The following is a 25,441-nucleotide window of genomic DNA, read 5'->3' as shown; positions in this document are numbered from 1 at the left end:
GATATAATATATATAGATATATATATTATGGCTGTATTACATTTGTCTTACCTAATAACCAAAAAAACACATATGCCATTTCATTGCACTCACCCTGCCAAAGACTTTTATATTTGATTATAAAATAGGCATTTTAAACACTCTATCCTGATTGGTCAAAACAGGTCACATGGGGGTGTTGCTATTACAGCATATCACCATGGGTCGGCACTTTTAAAAAAAAAAAAAAACGGGCAAATCACTGGCAGATATCAATATACTAGAATTTAAAAACAAAAAAGGCAGACATATTGAAAATTATCGCAATAAACATAACCGACGAGATGTATGTAAATGTTGAACGTTTGGGAAACCGAAGTGTACATGAGATATTAAATGAATCTGACTCGGACACCAATAATTAAAGTAGTGAAAAAAAAAGAAAAAGTGTATTCAAATAAATTCAAAACTCACCATTCTGATCGCTCTGTTCCTTCTCCCTGAACTACGGCGTTTCCCTGTCACATTTTGAAAATAAATATTAAAAAATATCTCTTAAACTTTCAGCTTTTCACAAAATATTTGGGTCCCTCTTAAAAGAGAATTTGGGGTTATTTTTTTTTTTTTTTTTTGCCGTTGCTCCCGCTGTCCGTTCTTCGGTCTGCCTGTTTGCTGCCACTGGACCCACCCCCTTCGCAGCTGTGTGATCTAACGGGGAACATTTATACATTCATCTCGGCAGTTCCTGCCATACCTTTTAAATGTGACCAAGTACGATGGTATCATGTCTTCTGTTCTGCATTGTTCAAAATTGTTTCTTAACACTGGCCCTCCACGTTACCAAGCTGTGAATTGCAGTCAGTTTGATAGCGGGTATTCCATGCAAATAACGTCTTTCGCGCTACTGTGAAGCTGTAGCACAAATCTTGTTATGGATACCTCCTGTTACTACCCCGAATAACAAAGGATGATCAAAAAAACGCACTCTCACCTGATACTGTCGCAGGTCTTGTGAGGATGGGTCTGCGTGATTTAAAATAAAGGCAGTCTTATTTGTGCTGCGTGATTTAAAGGCAGGCTCATTTTGCTGAGTCGTGATGAAAATAGGCAGTATTTATATTTTTACTTTAAAATGTAATGAATAAACCAAGAATTACAAGAAGTGTAACGAATCAAAACTACACTTTCAACAGCAATGTTCAATTCAACATCTGAAATTATTTTTTAATTATTTTTTTTTTTTTTTTTTATGTTTTAATGGACTATTTTTTCTAAGTTCAGGCAGAGGTGGAGGGATATTTAATAAAAATTACTTTTTTTGTTAATTAAAACATGTTTTTACTTTTTTGTTTGTTTGTTAGTTTTTTTGTAATGTTGGTTGATCCATTGTATAAGCGCAATAAGGCACTTCAGGGTGCGGGATATACTACAACATCCGCAAGCCCCGGGCGGTTAAAACCACTCTGCTCGTCTCGGGCGTGTGGATATCAGAGTATATCCCACACCCTGTCGTGCCTTATTGCTTACGTAACACTAAAATAAACATTATATATTAAATCACAAATATTTCGACTAGGTCTTTTTCAAAGTCTTTACAAGACTTCTAGTCGAAACGTTTGTCAATTAATTTATGAAGTTTCTTTTACTATTTCTAATTTCAGCACTAATCGTTATGCATGATTTATCTTTGATTTATCCAATCGGTGTGATACACAAACACAAGAATGTATCAAGTTTTCAGTAAAGTTTCTCAAAAGGAATTCCGATTTCAAAAGCCAGGTAAACCGTTATAAGAAAACATATACTGTTCTTGGATTAATTACCCCAAGTTTTGTAAATGCAATAAGTTTTATTTTCACTAAACAAATATTCTGACAACAGTACTTAAGAAAAAGTGAACACACAATGACTTTTGGGGATTTCTTTTTTAAATTTGGATGTGTAATGGTTGCCAAATACACAGATGGTGGAAAATGAAGCAGTTAATTAAATGGCAATATTTAGAGCCATATGTCACGTTTAATGTAAATCTTAATCTAAAATTGTCCTCATCCATTAACCTTTGGTAACTGAATGCTAACAACATGGCAATGTGTTATATGTCTATTAGATTTAGTATAAAAGTGTGATTTCTGTGAATCCATTGACATTTAAAAATAATAAACGAAGATAAATGTGTTTTCACTCTAAGTCACTATCAAAATATGTTTCTGACATTTACATTGACTGGAGTTGTGACATTTAGATCTTCCTTAAACATTAGTCATTAAACATTGATTGTAGTGTTTGCTATCATGGAATATTCAGTACAATAATCTGTTTAGACCAGTTTGGCATTTTAATTTGAATCATCTACACATATTAAACAGCAAATAAAGCACATTTTACAATATCTAACAGAAGTTAGCAACAATCATCTGCACAGATATTAGTCACGTTCATGAAAGTTAAACAACTAAAATGAAATAGACAGTACTAGTGCATATTCAAAAACACTTTTAACACTTATAAGACACGTTGGGGTATATCAAAGCTACTGCTCAAGTCTTTATGTAAAACACGTTACAAAACAGAGGTTCAAACAATTTGCAGGCTAGTATGAATATGCGTTAGGGGCCCAATAATCTCCACAGATATTGAATTTAACAGGATGAAAATATGTGGACATTACTGATTCTAGGCTAAAGACAGTTTAGTGTTGTAAGGTCTAGTGAAAAAGTTAATCAAAGCTGAGGATGGCTAAACACAATATACAGTATATGATATCTTAAATACTGTAAGCATTCCTGCAGACAAGAAAAAATAACCCAAATCCTCTCAATGGAGTTTTGCTAATGCAAGGTTTTCAGTGTGTTCAATTAAGATCTTGCTTCTGTACACGAAACTGGAGCAATACTCCAGATAGTGTTAATGTTCCACCCCAATCTAAAGTAAGCGATAGCACAATTAGAAAATCAGTTTCCTTTTCTGTTGAGCCTATAACATAGAGATTGGTCTTACCCACAGTGATTGACTCACACATGTATTCCCCAAATTGTCAGAAAATATTAAGGGGCTTTTATCTCTTAAGCTATCGTTATGCATCTTGAGCAGTGATAAACACCCATAGGGGCAGCAACCTGTAGATTACAATCTGTGTAGGACGACAAGTTTAGGTGTGTAGGTGGAAGGCACATCATATTGTCTGCATAATGTTTCATTTGGCTTTTCTGCATTGCAACATTGAGTGGTGTTCAAACTTAAGCTTATTAAGAAAGTTGGGGAAGTACAAATGAATGCCCACAGTTACTTTTTTGATTTTTGCTTTTGCATGCTTTCAGTTTTTGACCAGTACAGTAGTTTAATCTATTTTGCTGCCACTAGTGATTATTTTCTAAACTTGAGGATGATATTCACTTTTATGCTGCTTTGATTTTGTATTGTAACTTTTTTGTACTATATTTACTACAAAAATAAATGGCTTCATTTTTTTTCCACTGTATTTTACATTGTTTATAAACTCGATAGAATAAATCATACTTTGAATGCAGTGTCATTTACTATGCTTGTCTCAAAATATTGGTTATGAGAGAAACATACACTGTACACCATGGTAACGGTAAAAAAATTATACTTTTTTATAAATAAACTGTTTAATTATAACATTGAAAGTTGTTTAATGTATGAACATGAAAGACAGTGATTAAGACTCGAACATTTAAAAACATTTTTTTTTTTTTTTTTTACATAAGATTCTTAGGTAAGGTTTCAAACCAAAAATACAGTGACCCTCTTAATTTAAGTAGCTTGTACTGTAGTTCAGTCTGGAATTCATGACTTGTGTGCACATTCTTATACTGTTTCACTCAATGCAGGGAATTCCTTTCAGTGTGACTCATACATTGTATGACGAACAGAAAGCTGATCCCAGGCTAACACAGGAAATTACTTTTAGTGTACTAAGTTTCTGTATCCTATTCCAGAGCTTCAACAAACAATGCCTGTAAACGCTTTTCCTGTTATGTATAGACATTTTGAATTGATCTGTTTAGTTAACATGTTTACCCACAAGAAGCCAATGATAACATATACAATTCTCAAAGCTTTTTTGCTCCAAATTCACATCATTCAAATATGATACATGATTGTTTATGACCTTTGCCTATTTATAAACACACTGAAGTAGTTATAAAGACCTTGGGAATCTTTTATAAACTGTTAATATGACATTGAGGAATACCATTACACATATATTTCAGTTTTGTACCAAAAAGGCACATTCTTGAGAGTCATTCAGGAGAGAAATGAAAGTTTATGCAGTAACAAGGACTGGGTCTGTTCAATGACGATTTAATGTTGCTGTATGAAGTCACTGGTGTGCTCAGCTGTATGACAAATACGTATCATTGTTTTACAACTTATCAATTTTACGATATACGTACTTCCAGATAAACCCTCTTTTCAATACATTTCAAAACAAATCAGTTTCGATAGGGGTGTCTTTAAATAGTAAGCAGTAAAATAATTAAACTACCAAATAAAACCCAATTACCCTCATACATCACACTGGAGAAACATTTTATCTCACATCTGCCTTGTGAGAGAAAAGCAAAAAAAAGTTCTACAAATCTCACAGCCAGTCCTGGTCTTCAGAGGTGAACTGAAGTGCTTCCTGTGTATAAGGAAAATTAGTTACACCATTTCTTAATCACAGTGTGAAAGACACAGGAGCATTTCCTAAGAGACGGTAAAATGCACAAGTGTTCTTGGGATTTGAGTAAAACTTGATGTGGGGATCTTCCTACTGATGGACTAAACTCTTAGACAATGCTTCCTGTTGGTTAGTCAAGTATTCCAATTAATAACATTACAGTAATTACAGGCATCAGTGTGTATTAAAAAGAAGGAAGCAGTTTTGCTTGTGTTGACTGAATGGCTCCCAACAATCAAGCAAGTCAGTTCAGCTGATGAGCTGAACCTGAAAGTCTGGAGGATTGGTGGTGACAGTAAATGAAGGCAGTTGGCATTTTTTGTTAAGTAAATGGAAAACTATAAAGCGACATGTAATTCAATATGTTAATGTAACATTATTCAGTAGGTTTCATTCGACTTTATGAAGCACACTTTGTTAATAATATACGGTGATACAAAACATTTGGCCATAGCTGTACACAATTAAATTAATTTGTTTATTTAGCAGACACCTTTATCCAAGGCAACTTATAGAGACTAAGGTGTGTGAACTTTGCATTAGCTGCAGAGTCACTTACAACATCTCACTCGGAAGACAGAGCACAAGGAGGTTAAGTGATTTACTTAAGGTCACACAGTGAGTCAGTGAGTGAACCAGGAATTGAACCAGGGACTGCCTGGCTAGGGCCCTTTTCTTTAACCACTGGACTACACAGTCTCCTGTCTGTATGAGTCATAACATTTCTGATTTTGTTAGAAGTTCCCCACCCAACATTTGAACACTAGGACCAATATGTAAACGCATGTGTTTGTACTGTAATGTTGTGGAATTTATTACTGAAAATGTATGAAATGTTCTTTTGTTCCCCACCCATTAAATAATACTAAGACCTAATCATTTACCATTGATCAATGTCATGCTGTTAAACATCTGTGAAAAGGTAGCATCACGACTCAGGCTGGATAACCTCAGGAAGCAGGCTCAGAAACAGGAGCTTGGCAGTAGAAGCACAAGAGCACAAATTTATTAACAGACAACAAGGTTTAAACAAACATGCACCCACTATCTGAGGACTTTCGCTGTGCACACACCCTGCTACTCCCAGCTTGATAGATGATCACCATTCATTCAAGACCCAGCCACATTCCTCAAATGGCAGGGATGAAATTACCCCCACCCCCACACTCCACCCCCAACTCTGGCCTTCGAGATTCATTCCAGTCCTCATCTTTCAGTTTATCAGTTTCTTTGATTACATGATGTAAAAGAAAAGATCTAAATTATGTTCATATAGGTTTATTATTATTATTATATTATTATTATTATTATTATTATTATTATTATTATTATTATTATTATTAAAATTCTAGGTGATGCAAAACTTTTGGCTATAGCTGTATAGTAAGACTAAATCAAATGGAAAAACAAAAAACAAACAAACATGGCAATGTTTACAAGAAAAAGAGGTAGCTTGTTTTGATTGTAGCTTGAACGTTGAAGTTATTTCACATGGGTGTGATATTATAGTAATTAAGTGTGTGCTATATTAAAATAGCTATTCCTCATAGCAATGTACATATGCTTGTGTTTGTTTTATTTCCAATTTTTGGAAAAGCCTGTTTGTTTGTTTTGTGTTAATAAAAGTGTGAGAAACCTCAAATGTATCTCTAAGTCTCTGCAGGTTTGTTTCTTTTTTTGAGAAGGCCAGCTTGGTCTTGTTTACAACATACTGTATAAATGTTTTGGGGTTATTTGGGAAAATCTGCTGTGAAAAGCTTAAAATGTGTGACTTTGCCTTATGTGGATACAGGTTTTTTAAGCTACAATAGGCATTTTCTTAAAACAAGATTTGCAACAAGTTTAAGTGATCTCAGGAAGTACATTTTTGTCTCAATAAGATGAGTGATGATTTGTTCCATGAGCTGGAAATGCAGTACAGCCATATACCACTAGGTGGAGGAGGATTTCCAAATGCCAGCCTGCTGTTTATGAGTGCATGTGTAATGACTATAGCTAATTTCCCCTCCTTCCCCTGTGTGGACTTGATATGATGCACTCGTTTTGTTTGTTTGATTGAAATATTCTTGTGATAATGCAGGGAGCTTAATTGTTGTCAATATATAAGGGAGGGGGTGAGAGCGATGGGAGAATGCTGAGAGCCGGGGCTGAAGGATAACAAAATGAGAGAATGAGTTGCGGGATGAGGTTCTAGTGTTCGCGATACCCACAGAGTTCAGTAAGCCCGTCTCTCAAATCTCTCGCATTTCTCTCTCCCGCTTCTTTATTTTATATGTCTGATGACTGACTTGTCAATATTTTTTTTAGTTGGAGCATTTAACTGTAGTAATTTCTTAAACCCACTACTAATTTGTCCCTGCTAAACACTATACAAAAGCAGTTCAATGTGTTGAAAATGCAATGGTTTAGGAATACTACTTGTATATATTGGAACACTAACTTCAGCTCTTTCTTAAACCTAATTTAACCCTATAATAAATACTTTCCCTGGTCAACTTTATACTAAAGTAGGTCAGTATGTTGTGCATGTATGATTTTTATACATAGTAGTTTGAAATACTCACTATTTATATAAAGTGTTATTTATGTTTTCTTATTTAATGTAGGATGTGTGATAAGGTGAACTATATATAGAACTTGAAGCTACTGCACTAACAGGTAACTATGATGTGATAGGTGTTACAGAAACGTGGTTGTCTGAGAGTGATGGGGACGAATATAATATTTGTGGGTATACACTGTATAGGAAAGACAGGCAGGACAGAAGAGGAGGAGGGGTAGCGCTATACATAAGAAACAGTCTTGAAGCCCAGGTGTTAAACCTGGACAAAGAAAATAAAACCGAATCAATATGGGTCAGAATAACGGACAAAAATTCAAAGGGCATAATAATAGGAGCATGCTATAGACCGCCAGATTCAGATGGTGAGCACAATAGTCTGTTATACAATGACATTAGAAATGTGTGTAGCAAAGGAGAAGCCATACTAATGGGGGATTTCAACTTCCCCCACATAAAATGGGAAAACCCGGTGGGTAGCGCGAAGGATGAAATAGAAATGGTGGAAATGACAAATGACTGCTTCCTAACACAATTTGTCAAGGCACCGACTAGAGGGGAGGCATGCCTTGATTTAGTCTTTTCAAATAACGAAGATAGAATAACTAAAACAGAGGTCAGAGAACCATTGGCAAACTCAGACCACAACATGGTCTCATTTGAAGTGTTTTTTAAAACCCCAAAAGTAATGACTAAAGCTAAGGTTTACAATTTTAGAAAAGCAAACTATGAAGGTATGAAACAGAGACTAACAGAAGTAGATTGGAGTAAAATAGAGAAAACACCCACAGAAAAAGGATGGCTGTTCTTCAAAAATGTAGTACTGGAGGTGCAAAACAATTACATCCCTAAAGTAGACAAATCTAAATGTAAAACTAAATTGCCAAAATGGTTTAATAGATCAATTAAAAAAAATATTCAGCGAAAAAAAGGCACTTTACAGAGCATTAAAAAAGGACCAAAAAGAAAGTACGCAGAAAGAGTACACAGAACTGCAAACGCAAGTCAAAAAGGAAGTTAGAAAAGCCAAGAGAGAAATAGAAATGAACATTGCTAAGGGAGCTAAAACCAATTCCAAAATGTTTTTCCAATATTACAACAGCAAGAGAACATTCAAAGAGGAGATTAAATGTTTAAGAGATACAAATGGCAAAATCGTAGATGAAGAAAAAAAAAAAGCAAATATATTAAATGATTACTTTTCACAAGTTTTTACAAAGGAAGATACTGACAACATGCCCCACATGTCATCCAGTTCCTATCCAGTTTTAAATAACTTTAGCATAACTGAGGCAGAAGTGTTAAAGGGACTAGGAGCTCTTAAAATAAACAAATCCCCTGGGCCGGATGAGATCCTCCCAGTAGTACTCAAAGAAATGAAAGAAGTAATTTACAAACCGCTAACCAAGATCATGCAGCAGTCTCTTGACACAGGGGTGGTACCGACAGACTGGAAAATTGCAAACGTAATACCGATCCACAAAAAGGGAAACAAAACTGAACCAGGTAACTACAGACCAGTAAGCCTGACTTCTATTATATGCAAACTTATGGAAACTATAATAAGATCCAAAATGGAAAATTACCTATATGGTAACAGGGTCCTGGGAGACAGTCAACATGGTTTTAGGAAAGGGAGATCGTGTCTAACTAACTTGCTTGATTTTTTTGAGGATGCAACATCGATAATGGATAATTGCAAAGCATATGACATGGTTTATTTAGATTTCCAGAAAGCTTTTGACAAAGTCCCGCACAAAAGATTAATTCTCAAACTGAACGCAGTTGGGATTCAAGGAAACACATGTACATGGATTAGGGAGTGGTTAACATGTAGAAAACAGAAAGTACTGATTAGAGGAAAAACCTCAGAATGGAGTGTGGTAACCAGTGGTGTACCACAGGGATCAGTATTAGGTCCTCTGCTATTCCTAATCTACATTAATGATTTAGATTCTGGTATAGTAAGCAAACTTGTTAAATTTGCAGACGACACAAAAAGTAGGAGGAGTGGCAAACACTGTTGCAGCAGCAAAGGTCATTCAAAATGATCTAGACAAGATTCAGAACTGGGCAGACACATGGCAAATGACATTTAATAGAGAAAAGTGTAAGGTACTGCACGCAGGAAATAAAAATGTACATTATAAATATCATATGGGAGATACTGAAATTGGAGAAGGAATCTATGAAAAAGACCTAGGAGTTTTTGTTGACTCAGAAATGTCTTCATCTAGACAATGTGGGGAAGCTATAAAAAAGGCTAACAAGATGCTTGGATACATTGTGAAAAGTGTTGAATTTAAATCAAGGGAAGTAATTTTAAAACTGTACAATGCACTAGTAAGACCTCATCTTGAGTATTGTGTGCAGTTCTGGTCACCTTGCTATAAAAAAGATATTGCTGCTCTAGAAAGAGTGCAAAGACGAGCGACCAGAATTATTCCGGGCTTTAAAGGCATGTCATATTCAGACAGGCTAAAAGAATTGAATCTGTTCAGTCTTGAACAAAGAAGACTACGTGGCAACCTAATTCAAGCATTCAAAATTCTAAAAGGTATTGACAATGTCGACCCAAGGGACTTTTTCAGCCTGAAAAAAGAAACAAGGACCAGGGGTCACAAATGGAGTTTAGACAAAGGGGCATTCAGAACAGAAAATAGGAGGCACTTTTTTACACAGAGAATTGTGAGGGTCTGGAATCAACTCCCCAGTAATGTTGTTGAAGCTGACACCCTGGGATCCTTCAAGAAGCTGCTTGATGAGATTTTGGGATCAATAAGCTACTAACAACCAAACGCGCAAGATGGGCCGAATGGCCTCCTCTCGTTTGTAAACTTTCTTATGTTCTTATGTAACACAGTTTTTTTTTTTTTTATTATTTATTTATTTTTTAAATAGTTTTATTATTTCTGAGAGATTAGGCTTCACAGTGTATCTCGGCCGAAAAAGCACAGCAGCTAAATCTACACCGAAGACTTTAAACCCTTTAAACGGGAAACAGTATTGGGGACCCGTCTGCTCCCAGGGTGGTTCTACATAGACACACACCATGCCTATAACATGTTATGGGGTCTTCATTGACAAATGGGGGTCCCATGGGTGTTTTTCGTGGGTTTAATATAAGATTATGATAGGAGATTGACTTTTGTGTGGACGGGATAAGGGAATGATTATATAGGGGTGCGCGGGGTTACCCCAGGCAGAGCTGAGCTAGTTGTTACTTTCCGGTACACTGTTAGCGTGAGCTGTACAGTGTAAACATTTGAAAGACAATAAATACTTCTTTGTACTTGAACAATGTGGTGTGGAGTGCCTGTGTGGGGTCAGTCGATGGAGAACACTACATTGGTGTCAGAGGTGGACACAGGTACCCCGGCACGCACACATTGGACTGTAGCCTGGTGAGCAAGTCTGGGGCGGACGAGGCTGGCAGGCGAGAGTGTAGCGTGCACGGGGGAAGGCAGCAGCGGGGCTGGTAGGTGACGTAATCACATACAAAGACAAAATATACGCGTCTTGCAAAGGAGCCGGCTCTTTTGTACAGCGGTATTGGCGCTATGCTTTAGTGCAAGAGGAACCGGGTTTGTGCCCGCCCTCCTCCTGTGTGTGGGTTGCCTCGCCCTGTGTGATGAGCCTGTCTGCGGGAACCAAGATCGCTACAATATGTACTTGTGGCAAAGTGGTTGATTGTGTACAGGGGCAGGAGTGATGCAGTGCGCAATGAACAGACAGAGATTTGTAATCCAGTTTAGAAAATTACAATCCAGGTCAGATGACCAAACAATGATCCCCAGCAATACACAGCAATGTGTAGTGCACAGGGTAAATAACGGGTTTGCAGTACCAAACAATAAATAAAAGTATCCCTCCCACAATGTACAAACAGGGTCCCCAGTCCTGGGTGCGTGCTGTAGTGCTTGTGGTGGGTGATATAGTTTAATGCGTGACAATAGTGTAGTGCTGTTCCGGGTTTTATGCTGGCCCTTAGCAACAGCTCCGGAACGCGTTAGCCGTCTATTTATACATAAGGAACAATTATAGACAAGACAAACACTCAATATGTTATCACAATACTGCACGGGTCCTTCTGAGTTATTTCTTGTAACCAAAGCGAAGGAACAGAATACAATTCTCCGTCCACCTCTCCAATCTACAGCTGCCACTCTGTTTCCCTTCTGGGTCAATGCGTTCTTGCAACGGAGTTTCATCTTCCAGACTAGCCGACTTCCCGACACTGGGAAAGAACTGTCAGACCAGCCCGTCCAAAGAACTCTGTTCTCCTGCTTGGCGCCCTCACAGGTCAGGAGGGAGATTTACAACCAAGATTCATTGTAATTCTGTCACAGGACTATAAGACTTAAATCATATTGGAGAGAAAAAAACAGTAGTACTTCAATTGTAGGACTGCAGAAGAACAGAAAAGGCAGGAGCTCATGGAAATGCAGAAGGTTGCACTTGAGGTTGCAAAAGAAACTAACTGCTAAGGTTATTCACAGATGTATTAAAAGAAACGTTGAATACATTTCTTTGGGAAGTTTTTTTTATTATTATTTGCTTTAAAAATGTTATTGGGTTAAATAATGTTGAAAATAATTGTTCTATTTTTGGACAGTTTTATTTTTCTGTATAGCAATACCTACACATAATAGAAACATCTTTATTGCAAATGTAAACTGCGCTGTAGCCACCTGTAAATAAAACATGCTATATCCTACAATCACAGTACTGAGGAACAATGCTGTCAATGCAGTTTTCAATCCATACAGGACTCTTGCATGTGTTTGAATTCACTGCTGCTAATGCCATGGTGTTGGCTTTCGATGCAAGTGCCATAGAGGCATTAAACAGCAGATTTTCTGCACAATCTTTCATAAATTCATCTAAAAACTATACTAGTGTTGCGTGTTCTGCCACCTTGAAAGTTCTCTCTTCATTATTAACACACTGTGGCACACGGCAGAGCGCTCTACATATTGAACGTCATATTACTGAAAAACATCACCAACTCAGGCAACTCATTCAAATTGGGTTGTAAAGCACCATTCACTTATGTATAAAACCAGTGTAAAATCTGACAGAAAAGGCTGTAGGAAAGACAATTTTTCAAAATAAAACTTTGAATCACTCCCCATTTAAGAAAAAATGTAAGCACAAAGTTTCAGAAAACATTTTTAAAAAATTAAAAATAAATAAAATTCATAACACCAACACTTTAATGAATTGAGGCCAGTGCCACATGTTTCACAATAGACTCTCTTAAGAAAAATCGTTAAATGTTTGGGGCAATGCAATTTTACATACTTTTAACTGCTGAAATAAGGTCACACACAGTTATGTGTTCATCACAACGGTCATGTCTGTATGAATAAAGCATTCCCCAAGATAAGTTAATATTTTCCTAGGGGTTCTTTGCATAGAAAGACCAGCCATAATTGACTAATATACACCGGTGTAGATGAGGGTATTTTCATGTTGGACACACTCGGAGAGTGCTCTTTTAGCTTCATGGCCCTGGCTCTCTGGAACTCTCTCCCAGCTTTTTAGTGCTTGCAGCTCCCACAGTCACTTGCTTCAAATCAACTCTTAAGACCCACTTGTTCTCTTTTGCTTTTCAATGTTCTTTAAACCTGATATCTATTACTAGCTGTTGTCTAAATTGCCATTTCAGGTTTCTTATTCGTATGACACATGCATCCACAATGTTTTGAATCCGGCACTTTTAATTTCTAGTTTGTTGTATTGTGTTTTAGTTTGTATTTTTGTACAGCTTGCTGTATTAGTCCTCTGTGCGTTACCATTGCTGGTAACATCACATGACCACCTTTATTTACTTTCGTTTTCTGTTTGTTAATAAAACCTGCACGCCTGTGCCGGCGTTTCAACATCTACCCACACATGTGACACGAGCAAGACCCTGTCACATGGTGGTTGTCTATGAAATGCGCTATATAAAATAGAGATTGATTAAGTCACTTGCATTGCTCCAAACTTCTGTTCTTTCAAAGCGACCTTTGTCTATGCAGTATAAAAATGATCAATGGAGTAAGGCGCTCTTTACTTTATTGATAAAATTAAACTGTATATTGCTGTGACCGTGAGAGGAAGATGGTAGATGAGAACCGGAAGTCAGCTATTATGTAGGAAGCGCTTAGCTCCACTGTGATCAGCTGAGGGGCCTGCAGTGATTGGATACCCCATGGCGCAGGGCTGGTCATAGGGAGGAGTTTGGTAATGCGAAGGGGATGCAGTTACGTGAGGTCGACCCCTAATGCTGAAATGTGTTACTGAATCTGGAGCCGTTTTTGTTTTGTGTTTTAGTAAAATAGGACTGAGGTTCAAGGGAGCTGTCACCACAGAGCCAGCATCCAGTGCACTACTCACCCCTTAAGAACATAAGAAAGTTTACAAATTAGAGGAGGCCATTCGGCCAACTCTGCACAGCAGCACTGGGATTAAGGGACACTAAGCACTTTCCGTGCACCCAAGGATTATAAACAGAAGCCTTGTTTGGTTTTGGGACTGTAACCCGCTGTCTACCCCCCACCCACCCCCCAGATACCATAATTGATAGTGGCGGAATTATTATTAGGGATCATAATAAATACGATCTGTTTTGGGAACATTATATCTGGACATTGCATTATTTCTGATCCCACACAGCCACATCGCTACAATTTCCTAAAGAGAAACATAGATTAATAATTGATCAATCCTGTGTAAAACATGCTTATTCCAAACTTTAGCTGCTTTTTCAAACCTATGTCATTCTATAATATATGTGGAGAAATTACTTTATACTAAAAAAAAAAAAAAAAGAAGCCAGTTTTTAACTTTATTAAAACCTGTTAGTAGTGAATTTGAGGCTTCAGGCAGCAGTGTTGTCAACAGGAGTTCAGTGTCCCGCCACCTCTGGCTTTGTTCCATTTTAAAATGACTATCCAATCTATTTGCAGGTTTATATTGCCAGTGTCATGGGATAGGCAACATCCTGATTAAGAAATATATAGATTGATTTGGGACTTCAGAGATTGGAATTGAACACTTTTTATTAGCATTGGTATTTACTGTCAAAATATTGTAAATTCACATAAATTGATATTATTAACGTACCAAATTCTTGTTCTGAAGACGAAAATCAATGCCTGACCAATGGGTTAAGTCAGTCATAAAGCAATTCTGTATAGAACGGCATAATAGATAAAGCGAACTAAATTCACTGTGGATCACTCCAGCCCATACTATGCGAAAGAGCGTTTTTGGATAGGATTCTTCAGTGCAATGCCAGTTACTGTGCTGCTAAACGTCACCAGAGCGGTGCTTGGCACACAATGCAGATTCCTTGCTTTCATTTTATTTTATTTTTGCCGCCCAAGTCGGCTGCCTAATTTGCCTAAGCTTTCCTCCGGGCCTGCCGACTACGGCAGCTAAATGAGGTTATTCACTGAACAAACATCCGTTTAGTTTAACAGGTTAATAGGTACGCTTCCAGCTGCCAGTCTGTCTTAGGAAATATAGTTGTTGTGTTCTGCATGGGCAGTCTGGGTGTCACTTCAAAATATATCCATGTGCAGTAAAACAGTCAACATCCAACAAAAAAACAAGTTAAACAAGGTATATCTGCAAACTTTTAAAATATAACAAAGAAAATAAGTGACTGGAACTATTGGTACACTTGAAATAAAGCATAAAACACATGTGTACAGATACAATCATAACTGGTAACATCTAGTACCAACCCCAATTTGTGTACATGGTGGTCAGTTAAGATTTGAAAGGTTGGTACCCCTTTTCAGGTGCATATACTGTACTAACATTTGCAAGTTCTGGACATTTATCTTTTTTTTTTTTTTTTTTTTTTTAACTTTTATTTAAAAACAGTTATGACATGTTTCACAGACTTTACAAAGACAAACAGTCAAAATACCCAAGACATTATCCGTCATTACTTTTAAAATGATGGCTGAACATTACATTTGACGTTTTGAAATCAATCACTACACAATATCTCAGAAGATTAAATAATGTAACTTCTTAAAGGTACAGTTTCTTCATGTTCATGTTTTTTGTTCACGTTTAGGAAGATTGTTCTCACAAGCATATGTTTACAAATTATAACTTTCTAGGTGTTTCTTTATAGGTATAGTAAAAGAAATATGATACAAGTAAAGAAAGGAGTAAAGTATAGTTTGAAATGTCGACGGCAGGCTAAAGAAAGTGGTTCTAAAGGGTAAAACAAGCAAACGTTTAAGAGATATATATATATATATATATATATATATATATATATATATATATATATATATATATACACACGCATACACACACACACACATACACACAGGCTAGATATATAAAAACAAAATAATGTATCTTTAAGCATCCAGTCAATCAGGCTCCAGCAATGTCGTTGCCTTTTAAATTAATCTTTTGAGATAAAATTGTTGCATTTAATTTGTATATATTCATATGTTGTATGTTTTTATTATGTGTAGTTCAATATAGAGCATAGCAAGACAGGATATGAAAATAATAATTTCATGTGTAGTTCTTTTTATACAAAATAAAAACTAGTAACATATTAAATGTAACCTGAGTTAAACAACTTTGCAGTTAGGTTTAATGAGCTGTTTAACATATTATAAATAGTAAGAATGCCCTCCTCAAATCATTTAAGTAGGATGTTGTGAGTTCTAGAACCTACATTTATTTAAAAAAAAAATAATAATAATAATAAAACAGATTGTTTGAGACACAAATATCTGGACAGCTGTGGCAAAGTGGTTTGTAGTGCTCCGGTGTATAGGTGAGTTGAGGTGCTCCAACAAAGGACAAACACGAAGTCTACCAGTCAGGTTTCTTTTAATGTCCTTTTTAAACTGGGTTTCAAATAATAAAGCTGGCTCTACCCAGCAATGGGTATTGCCAGTGAAAACTGGACCCAAAATAATAAAGCTGGTTCTACCCAGCAATGGGTATTACCAGCTACAAAACAAAGGGGTTGCAGTCCCGAAATAATAAACACAAAAACACGTCTCCAAACTGGGTGCTCTGGTGCAGGTGCGGTGCTGTGAGTGCTGGTGCTCGTGAGCGTTCAGGAACGGGCCTCTTGCTGCAGCTCCAGCTTCGTATCAGCCGTCTGGCAAAACAAACACAATACTCCTCAATGAACCCACACTTCATTCAAGATTCCGTCCTTGTCTCCTCCCATTAACCACAACAAAGGAGCCGATTACGGCGTCACGTCCCCCTAAAGTACCCTAAGCCCCGTCCCCTCCAATAGCTAGTTCAATCACGTCTCCTCCAATTCATGACTGAAACTTCGCTCACCGTACTAGGGCGATGACTCCAGGTACCGTAACGCCGCCCTCTTCCTGAATGGCTGGCTCCCGACTGTCCCCAGGATGAACTGCCCAACCATTCAGTAGGAAGCCCGCAGCTCCTGTTGTACAGTTCCCTCACTGGTCGAGAGGGAGATTTTTGATTCAGATTCATTCGCTCTCCGTCACAACAGCCTATTATACCTATCCTGGATAGACAGAGTCAATCTATCTCTCTCTCACTCTCTCTCTCTCTCTCTCTCTCTCTCTCTCTCTCTCTCTCTCTCTCTCTCTCTCTCTCTCTCTCATCAAATAACGTAATACCATTGGTTCAAACCAAAAAAAAAAATGTAAATGTAAGTTAGTGGCATTACTGTGAGCCGGTTTTAAAATAGTAATGTGGTATCCTCTTAATAAAGTAAAAGAAAGTCTGAGAGAAGGGTCATTTTCTGACCATCTTTAGAACCAATTAAACTAAACTAGGAACCATTGACAAGAACAGATATGAAACTCTATTTTGTGAAATTTAGAAATACATTTACAATAATTAGGCTGTGTGTTTGGAGTATGGACAGTTGATTCAGACACAAATATGGTCAAGTGTCTTTTGGTATTTTTGTTTGCAACTGAATGGTCCAGAAATCTGACCTCAATATTTTCATCACTAAAGCCTTCCTTTTAGCATTCACCTCCAGGCATGATGTCTCTCCTCGAGAAACTTGATCGCTGTGGGATCAAAGAGATACATCCAGAGTGCTGTGATTTTCTTGACAGTAATGTGTTTTCTTTTATGCAAAAACAAATGGTAGACAAGAAGTTTTTCTTAAAGTTCTCGTTCAAAAAGGCATAAACAATAGGGTTGCAAATAGAATTGAAAAATCCAATTACATGCACAATAGCAAATATCATCTTGATGGTTACTTCATCATATTCTTGCTCAAAATTGCCTATGAAGAGAAAATAAACAATTGATAATTTTGTATCTCTTTTAGAAATGTGCAAGTAGAGAAATACCTTCATAAATAAACTATTCACATATATAATTTATCTCCGGCTTCCAGAGGCACTTACAGTGTAATTGAAATACTATACTGAGTACCTATTCATATGAAAGGGATGACTTATTCAAATCATATTCAGAGTATCTTGCTCATGTAAATTATATAGATTGTTAAATAACAGGACACCATGGACAATATTATTTCATGTATATTATCATATAAGATCTTACAATCTATATATGTTGCAATAAGTATATGTATAATAGTTATACATCTTATAACAATTATTCATTTATATAGTAAAATATATATATAATAATATATATATATATATATATATATATATATATATATATATATATATATATATATATATATAGATAGAGAGAGAGAGAGAGAGAGAGAGAGAGAGAGAGAGAGAGAGAGAGAGAGAGAGCTGGGGGCTTCTAATTTCCTGTGAATTAGTACCTGTTTTCTATTTAAGCCCTGATCACTTGCACCTTCGCTGTCTAGTGTTTCGTTTTGTACCAAACGCACAGACGCCGTCATTTCGTGCTTCACCACTAATCTACACTTCGTTGCCTTTCACTGGAGATCACTTCGCTGCTCAGCACTCCCAAGATATTATCAATTATTTTCCTACCTGCTCCGATGATTTTTCTCATCATTCAGCTTCTCTACTCAGCTGCAGGAGCTTCAATCAACGTTAGTCTTTCCTGCTCCATCCAGCCTCCAACCCAGCAACAGCGCTGTCCAAACCACAGTTTCATTACTCAACTTGTCCGCGTCTTTATCAGAAAGACTGGCCCTCCACTAAAACTTTCAAAGATACTTCGACAAGACATCGACATTCCCGTCGTCAGTGATTGCCTGGCCATAGATCTATTTAAATCCACAACAAAGCTCTGTCAGCTGAATCTTTATTTACTCCTCGCTTGCAATCAAGCGCCCCTCCTCCACTCCCAGAGCCAGCACAATTTACCATTCCATCAGAAGATCCTGCCCTGGATTTCCATCAGCTACGTTCAATGTTTTAAAAGACCTATCCAGCCCATTTCATGCTCCATTTCAGCCTGTGGCGGCTTGTGATTTTGGTCATAATTCCATATAGGTGCACCTACCTCCTCCGCGAGGACCAACATCAATCACAGCCTGATCAAGAATGTGGGGAGCTGGTCCTCCTCTGCAGTGGATTCTTACATTCATTCATCCTCCACTGATATAGTTGCTGCTCATTTTAAAATTGCTAGTATGCCCAGAGTGGGAGCTTCCTGTCTGCCATGGCCACCAGAGGTTTCCCCCTAATTAGCCTCAAGGGGGGTTTTCCTCTCCACTGAGCAGCAGTATACACAGTCACATCCTACTAAATTACTAACCATCCTCCTGTTTGTCCCTGTGGCAAAGTGCCTGCCCCTGTGTATATTATATGTTGTGTGTTAATGTTGGTGTATACCCATTGGTACATGGGATATAAACGGGTCTGTGTAACACAAGTGTTTAAAATGTATATTTGTATTTAGGCACGAGGATTGCACATCACTTCACTTGAAAGTAAAAAGTAATAATATGTGAGCACGGGGAATTGCACTTTATTAATTCACATGCAGTTGTACCGCGACTCCAATTGAATGATTGATTAGCAGTCGAGTCTCGGTACAGCTGCATAAAAGCAACATGTTTTCACTCACTTGGGGTGGTGTGGTAATACGAATAATAATAATAGTAGTAGTAGTAAAATATCTGCTCACCGTGTTTTGTTTAGTCAGTTTTGTTTGTCTGTTTATTTTGGTGAATGTGCTGTGTCCTGTTTTTGTTTGTTACAACCTTTTTATTTTCTGTCTGTGCACTAAATGCTGAGTGAGACCATTCGCTCAGCTCCACCAAACTCCACCTCTCTCTTGTTTTTTATTTCCTGTTTCTGGTCTGACGTCACCCACTCCAGCCGTCTTTTTGCTTTCCCGTTTTGGCCTTTTGGTCTTTTGTTTATGTGCTGTCTTTTGTTCGTCTCACAGTGTAGGAGATTTCGCGAGGAGCCGGAGGTCCATCCTTTGGGGAGGGGGGGGGGCAAGTGAGTCTCACTTCCCCGACCTCAGGGCTAGGCATCCGCCTCCCTTACCTTCAAGGGGTTTTCACCATGTGAGTCAGAGTGGACCCCCAGCCACAGTCTGTTCTTTCGAGAGCTCCTGCACTTACCTTACTTGAGGCTGTGTTCTATACTCTGCCTTTTGGGACGTGGCTACTCAGTGCTTGAGTCCCATATTAACCTCTATGCCTTGTTCTTATTTCAAGTCCCAGGCAGCGTGAAGTCTCAGCCAATTAGGAGTCTAACGAGGACCCCTTACAGAAGTGTTAGATGCTGGGTACCTCTCCCTCTCTATCTTCTTTCATGTCCCAGTCTACCGGGACCGACTTCCTCCCAAGAGGCGGCTCCCCAAGTCATAACCCTCGTAGGTGTTTTCGGTTGCTGGGTCCTCTGCCCCTGGGCTGTGCCGGCATCGTCACCCTCACTCAGCGACCATCTTTCTATCCTGTTTCGATTGCTGGGTCCTCTGCCCCTGGATTGTGTTGGCATCATCGCCCTCAGTTAGCAACCATCTTTCTATCCTGTTTCGGTTGCTGGGTCCTCTGCCCCTGGGATGTGTCGGCATCGTCTCCCTCAGTCAGCGGCCATCTTTCTATCCTGTTTTGGTTGCTGGGTCCTCTGCCCCTTGGATGTGTCAACATCGTCGCCTCAGTCAGTGACCATCTTTCTATCCTGTTTCGGTTGCTGGGTCCTCTGCCCCTGGGATGTGTTAGCATCGTCGCCCTCAGTCAGCAATCACTTTCTATCCTGTTTCCATGTCTGGCTCCGCTGGTCTGCTACTACAGTCAGGGCCTCGCCCGCTCCACTATCCTAAGTCCGTTCCTTTCTAATAGTCCATTTCGCAAGGAAAAGATCAGCCGTCCTTCTAGTTCATTTCTAGACCCTGATAGGAATTACCTGTCCCAGTTGCGGGGCCCGTCCAATAGGTCTTACTGGAAGTGTTCTCACGAATCTGCTATAAATATATATATATATATATATATATATATATATATATATATATATATATATATATATATATATATATATATATGACAGGCTCCCTTGAGAAAGATATGTACAACATATGGAAACGTTGGGCAGCTGGCTCTTTGAGCTAATATATATATATATATATATATATATATATATATATATATATATATATATATAGCAGATTTGTAGTCAAGTCCAAGTCACGAGTCCTTGACTTTGAGTCTCGGATCTCAGTCAAAACTACAATCAATTTTCATTAAACTAGTGGTAGTAGTGGGGGAACAGTTTACTTAACATGTGTGATATCCCTCAGGAAAAATGCACACATAACAAAAAAATAATGTGTTTATTTTTTCTAGCTAGATCATTCTATTAGCATGCCTTTTTCAACTTGTCTGTCACTATCTTTTCTTTTGGAACTGCAACTGGAACTGGAATTGGAATACTGTTTGAATGTACCTGAAGTTTAACGATAAGCTTCATGCTTGTGGACGTTGTTTTTCACTTTGATAGAAGCCATGATCTAGATTATAGAACCGGTGTACTGTTACAAAGTGGGACATCATCAAAATATGGTATGCACGCCAAAACTTCACCTGTGTAATGTCAGAAAATGATACGCTGACAGATTTTGGTCAATTGAGATCAGATGGGTGTTTTCCTATTGTCAAAAATAGGTGAATTTACTATTAATTAGATATTCTTTTTTTTAAAACTTAAACTGGAAATAGATAACGTCTCTAAAAAGAAGAAAAAAACTATTCACGAGAAGTCCACCACAAAGTTGCGCAGTAAAATAATCATACAAGACCCAGTGTATTGCACATGATAAATATACTGTTTTCGTAACGGTGGAGAAATATGATAAATTAAAGCATCATCTACTAGATTTGAATGGTCGCTTCCCTGCTGTCTTAGTGGAAGTTATTTAGGCATGTGCAAGCGCAGTGTGCGGAGCACCACTTTTTAACACGAAAATAACACTACACTGGTAAGAAATTAAAGGTACTTTCACCTCCAACTATAGCATCTACTGTGACTTCAATTCGGTTCAAATCTGATTTAGACATTGCCGGAACTGTATGTACTGTGCTTTTAAATAGTAAATTTTGTATTATTTGTATTTGTTTTGCAAAACAGAAACGTTATGTTTCACTTTCATTGCATTTGCACTTGTATTAAGTCTGTAATACAAGGAAGCATTTACGAGATTGTGATTCAGTTCATTTGATCTCAGATTTTCAGAGAAGTATTTTTTTTTTTTTATCTTTTCTCTTTTACACAAACATTTATGTATTTCATAATGGAATTAAATTAAGTTCAGACAGATTTCTAGGTTGACACTGCACAGTGTATTGTTAACGTTTTTCCTGCATCCATAATAAATGTATTTTCATTTTGGTAAATTTAAGTGATATTAAGTTGTCGTTCTTCTTTTGCTACCAAGTAGTCCTTCTGTCATATCAGTCTGAAATATATCTTCCTGTTTGACAGTAGGCAATTTTTGATTTGAGATTTTAGTGCCTAGTTTTACACTTAAATTTGCCAGGTAAATTCATTGATGTTGCTTGCAAAGAGTGATGGCATGTGCTGGGAATGAGTGGAAAAGCAATGCACAGAATAGTTAATGACACAGCAACTTTCTGCTGTGAATTAAGTATGACTTTAACTTATATGATTATACTTTTTTCATTCATTTTTGTTTTCAGTAAACTTAATTATGAAGGTGACCAATGTTCTGTTGTTTTCAGTGCAAACAAATACATTATATTTCAGAGATTCAGGGAGCTCAGCAAAATCAAATTATGTATTTTTAAAGAATGCAGTTTATTTATTCCTTATAAAACTAAATGCAAAAGAGAAAAAAAAAAACTTGGTCTGCGATGGTTGCAGTTGGATGTGTGTGTGGGGGTGTGTTTATGTATAACCTAACTGGTTCCAATTTTATATTCTTACTATGATTGGCTGCAAAGACAACAGGGCTATCCAATGATTGGATAATTCTCTAATATTACAAGGGTTGAGGTTTAGAAATGCTTATTGTATTCAATCTTCATATGCACCACATGTAAAGGAGCCCAGCAGACTGCAAACAGAGCAGCTACGCTCACCATCATAATGATTGCACGCTTCTTCTTCCTGCACCAAACAGTTATGTGTTTAAAATGATACCAGTAAGATAATGTTTATTGCTGTACACAAAAATCAGAAAATCACACTATAGTAACTCAAAAACAAGTTGAATACCTGGTTATTTTGCTAATTTTGTTTCCATGTATTGTTTGAAGGAAAGAAGTATCCCCTTAGACTCTTTTCTTAATCCAAAGTTCATATCCAATTTTGCCATACAACACAAGCATCGGTGTCAAGGGCAAAATAAATAAGATTACTAGAATAAAAGTTGAGTATATCCATTGATGAACTTGACTAATCCACTTTTCCATGCAGCAAATGTAATTCTGGTCATAGAGAAAATCGTATTTCACCTATAATGAAATGGGGGGCGGATGGACAATTAATGGATTTTGGCACAAACTCCAATCACATGAAGACCATAATAATACTTTCGCTTTATACTTGAGAGTGTACAATACAAAACTGTTACTTAGCTCCCACTGACACACACACAACATTTTAACAAAGTTGCTGGATTTAAACTGAGTTACGATGTTGCTACAAGGCTGTGTGTTAGCGGCTTCTCAATGACTCAAGAAGCATGTGATCTAATATAAACACCGGTCTCAAATACATGTCGAGTCTGCTGGCAAATATTGTAAATAAATGCCAGTGGCATTTAATTGAAGTTTTATGGTGTAACACAAATAGCCCAGGGGCGGGGCACTTTGCCACAAACTGTGACTGAATAAATAACGTTTGATTTTGTTCAGTTCTCCTTGTCTGGGCTCACTTATTTCAATAGCCACAATTCATAACAAATTGGCAATAAGGATGGGATATTGCTAAAAAGGATTCAGCACAGTTAAAAATAAAAAAGAGCAAAAGGATGTCTACTATTGGAAGAGCCGAGGATTTCCAGTTCCAAGAAAATGAAAAAGTTTCGAAGTGTACCTAGATAGGCTTGAGAAGTACTTCTGTTTTAATGAAATCGCACATGAACGTAAAAAGAAGGCATTATTTATAACATGGTGGGCTGAAAAACACATGGCGTGGTCACCGACCTTATGTTTCTAGACTAACTTAGTGAAAAGGGGTTTGATGCACTAAAGACTGTGCTGAACGGGTTTTATATGCCAAAGAAGAACTTTATCGCTGAGAGATACAGTTTTCATACACGTAACCAATTGGAAAGAGAAACTGTAGCTAGGTTTCTGGTGGAGTTAAAGAAGCTATCGGTCAATTGCCATTTTCAGACATTTCTGGAGGAAGCTCTATGAGCGTCTGGTTTGTGGACTCCGAATTGCCGGACGAAGAGACAGGTTGCTGAATGCTGCTTCTACGAAGGACCTAACACTGGCTGCTGCTACGGAGATGGCCTTGTGTACGAAAGCATGAAGAAAAGTGCAAAGCAGTTTTCTCAAAGGCCAACTGTGTCTAAAAACACTATCAAGGGAAAGACGGCACCGATGGTGAAAAGGAGCCATTGTTTTTGTTGTTCAGGAACGAGCCATGCTCCAGATTCCTGCTATATTAAGGAGTTACAGTGTCGGGTTGCGGAAAAACGGGACACGCACAGCGGGCTTGCCGTTCAACTGCACTGGAGAAGAAAATAGAGACTGCTGGAGAACGTCACAAGACGTGGGCCATTGGCGGGGCTCACTAACTCGCAAATCGGCCAGTGGACACCCCAGAGTCCCCAGCATTAAGCACGGATTCTGAGAACAGTAACCGTGAGTCTGACTGTGATGTTGAATTGTACACTTTCAATTCTAGCATTGATCTTGAAAAACCGTACTATGTAAATGTAAAAGTTAATGATGTAGTCGTGAGAATGGAAATAGACACAGGAGCTGTTATAACTTTGATTTCGGAAAAAGTGTACAGACAAAAGTTTCCTAAGGTTAAGCTCCAGCCAACTGATTGTGTGTTAAAGACATATACAAATGAAACGTTTGATGTGTTGAGTAAACCAAATGTCAGTGTAACGTACCGAGAGGAAATCTTTGATTTGGCTCTTGTAGTTACTAAGGGAAATGGCCATGCATTGTTGGGCAGAGATTGGCTCAGCAAGCTGAAACTAGACTGGAGAAAGTTATTTTTAGTTACTGATACAGTAGGAGCTGTGTAATAAATACCAGTCTGTTTTCAGAAATTGTTTGTGTGATCGGAGTTAAGGCTAGTTCTGTAGCCAAAATTCTGTAAAGCAAGACTGGTACCTTATGCTTTAAAACCAGCTGTAGAAATTTAAAAGGTTGACTTTAGTGAATGGGCTGCTCCTTTTAGTATGTGTGCCAAAACAGGACGGTAGTGTACACATTTGTGGGGATTACAAGGTTACCATAAATCCGTGGTTAGGTGGACCAATACCGGAGAACCAGAGATCTGTTTGCAAAATTGGCAGGGGGAACTAAATTCTCAAAGTTAGACCTCTCCCAAACTTACCAGCAGGTGGAGCTGAATGAATTCTTAACAATAAACATACCACTGGAATTGTTTAAGTATAATCGACTACCGTATGGAGTAGCTAGCGCTCTCGCTGTTTTTCAGTGAATTATGGACCAGATCTTGCAGGGTCTGTAAGGGGTCATCTTGTTATTTGGACAACTTACTGATAATGGGGAAAAATGACAAGGAACACCTGGTAAACCTGGAAATGGTGCTGTCTAGGCTAGAAAGTCATGGCATACGGCTTAAAGAAGCCAAATGTAACTTCCA

At 37.8% G+C, this 25,441-nt stretch overlaps 1 pseudogene; it reads right to left on the bottom strand.

The window, feature by feature from the left end:
* LOC121325818 overlaps positions 1 to 24,767 on the bottom strand; it is a 48,348-nt pseudogene extending 23,581 nt beyond the window's left edge.
* Between the last annotated feature and the right edge of the window lie 674 nt (positions 24,768 to 25,441).

Source organism: Polyodon spathula, chromosome 1 (assembly GCF_017654505.1).
Source record: "Polyodon spathula isolate WHYD16114869_AA chromosome 1, ASM1765450v1, whole genome shotgun sequence".
Taxonomy (NCBI): Eukaryota; Metazoa; Chordata; class Actinopteri; order Acipenseriformes; family Polyodontidae; genus Polyodon; species Polyodon spathula.
The sequence above is the reverse complement of the archived record's forward strand: the minus strand, read 5'-3'. Positions and strand labels throughout refer to the sequence as shown.